Source organism: Emys orbicularis, chromosome 15 (assembly GCF_028017835.1).
Source record: "Emys orbicularis isolate rEmyOrb1 chromosome 15, rEmyOrb1.hap1, whole genome shotgun sequence".
Taxonomy (NCBI): Eukaryota; Metazoa; Chordata; order Testudines; family Emydidae; genus Emys; species Emys orbicularis.
Genome location: NC_088697.1, coordinates 14,469,477 through 14,471,725, shown reverse-complemented (window position 1 = coordinate 14,471,725; position 2,249 = coordinate 14,469,477). Strand labels below are relative to the sequence as shown.

The window sequence follows — 2,249 nt, the reverse complement described above, 5'->3', positions numbered from 1 at the left end:
GCGTCCTCGGACGCGATGCAGCCGCCGCAGAGAGGCAGCCTCCGAGGCTGGGAGCGGAGCACCGAGGCTGGGGAGAGGGGAGCAGGAGCCCGGGGGTGGGGGTGGGGGTGGGGGGCCTTCAGGACAACCGGTCAAGCCCCGGGAAGCGGCTGTAAAATTTTCAAAGTCCCCACCGGGACAACAGGTCACGCCCCGGGAAAAGGCTGGAAAATTTCCTAAGTCCCCGCTCGGCCACCAGGTCCACCCAGGTCTAGCAATGGGGTTGACCTGCCTGATGGCCGGTTAGTATCAACGTAGTCTCACACAGGAGGGCAGCTCTCAGGCCGGCCGGCTGCGGCTGACTCTGGGGCGGTGCCCGGTGCCCGGCAGCGAGGCGCGGGGGGGGTGGGGGGGTGAGGGGGGGGGGAGCGACACGGGGCTTACCGGCCCCGGGGCCGGGGGCGCCTCCTGCGGCTTTGGGGGCCGCGGGTCCTCCGTGGCATCCAGGCCAGGCCTCTCCTGCCTGGCCGCGGGGGGATTCGGGGGCGGTCCCGCGGGCCGGCGGCCGGGCGCAGGGGGGGGGGCCCGAGCGAGTCCGCCCCGGGCCCGGGGTCTCCCCCTGCGGCTCAGGGGGGGCGTGGGTCCTCGGGGGAGGAAGCCCGGGGGGAGCTGCAGACCCGCCGTGGGGCCCTCCAGGCCAGGCCTCGCCTGGGTGGCCGCGGGGGGATTCGGGTCGGGCCCGCGGGCCGGCGGCCGGGCGCAGCGGGGCCGGGAGGGTCCGGGCCAGTCCGCCGCATGCCCGGGGTCTCCCCCAGCGGCTTCGGTGGCCGTGGGTCCCCGGTGGGGCAAGCGGCGGGGAGCCTGACACCCGCCGTGGGGCCCTCCAGGCCAGGCCTCGCCTGGGTGGCCGGGGGGGGATTCGGGGCGGTCCCGCGGGCCGGCGGCCGGGCGCAGGGGGGCCGGGAGGGGCCGGGCCAGTCCGCCCCATGCCCGGGGTCTCCCCCAGCGGCTTCGGTGGCCGTGGGTCCCCGGTGGGGCAAGCGGCGGGGAGCCTGACACCCGCCGTGGGGCCCTCCAGGCCAGGCCTCGCCTGGGTGGCCGCGGGGGGATTCGGGGCGGTCCCGCGGGCCGGCGGCCGGGCGCAGGGGGGCCGGGAGGGGCCGCGCCAGTCCGCCCCATGCCCGGGGTCTCCCCCCAGCGGCTTCGGTGGCCGTGGGTCCCCGGTGGGGCAAGCGGCGGGGAGCCTGACACCCGCCGTGGGGCCCTCCAGGCCAGGCCTCGCCTGGGTGGCCGCGGGGGGATTCGGGGCGGTCCCGCGGGCCGGCGGCCGGGCGCAGGGGGGCCGGGAGGGGCCGGGCCAGTCCGCCCCATGCCCGGGGTCTCCCCCAGCGGCTTCGGTGGCCGGGGGTCCTCCGCGGAGGAAGCCGGGTGGGTGTTGGGGGGAGCCGGACCCCAGGCGCCCCGACCCGTGACCTGCGGCCGCGACCTCCGACTCGGCAGGAGCGACGAGGGGCTTTCTGGCCCGCCCCCCCCCCCCTTCTCCTTCCTCCCCAGAAAAAGGAGAGAGAGCTGGCTCGGACCGGGAAAAGCTGCCTACGGCACCTGGGATTCCCAGGCGGTCACCCATCCAAGTACTAGCCAGGCCCGGGACGGTTTACCTTCCGAGATCGGACGGGATCGGGGGCGTTCGGTCCGGTATGGCCGTAGGCACCCGGCTCCGCGCCTCCTCGCCCGCTTTCCCCTGCCGGCGCCCGGGCCTGCCGCACGGCGAGCCCCGGTCGGACTGCCCCGTGCGGCAGGGCCCCCGTCTCTCGCGGGCCCGATCCTTTTTTTTCCTTTTCAAGCTCCGGGGCCCGGGCTGGCCCGTCAGAGCCCCTTCCCCTCCCCCCCCCCCTCCCTCCGGCGTCGGGAAAAATATTTTCCCGGACTTCCAGCGGGCCCGATCCTGTCAGCCGGGGGTGGGGGGGGGGGCAGTCCCTCGCTGCGGCCAGGGAGGGTGAGCCCGGGGCGGCTTGCCTGGCGGCCGGGTCCCGGCAGGCCCGATCCATTCCCCCCCTCCCCGTCCCCCGTCCCCCAGCGGTTCCAGCGGTTCCCCGCCCCGCCCCCGCGCCTGGTTCGCACCCTGTTCCTTCGGGCCGAGGAAGGCGTACCCCGGGGGGAACCGTCCGAGTCCCCTCCCGGGCACCAGGTCAACCCGTGGAATCGAACGGGGTTCACCTGGCTGGCCGGTATGCTTTCCGGCCACCGGGTCAACCCATAGGTTTTAACTG

At 76.3% G+C, this 2,249-nt stretch overlaps 1 non-coding gene across 1 annotated transcript; it reads right to left on the bottom strand.

Annotated features, from left to right (window-relative positions):
• Positions 1–1,569: 1,569 nt before the first annotated feature.
• On the bottom strand, positions 1,570–1,688 carry LOC135889867 (5S ribosomal RNA). The gene has a single exon (XR_010562184.1). It is a non-coding gene; the product is annotated as a 5S ribosomal RNA (ribosomal RNA).
• Positions 1,689–2,249: the final 561 nt, after the last annotated feature.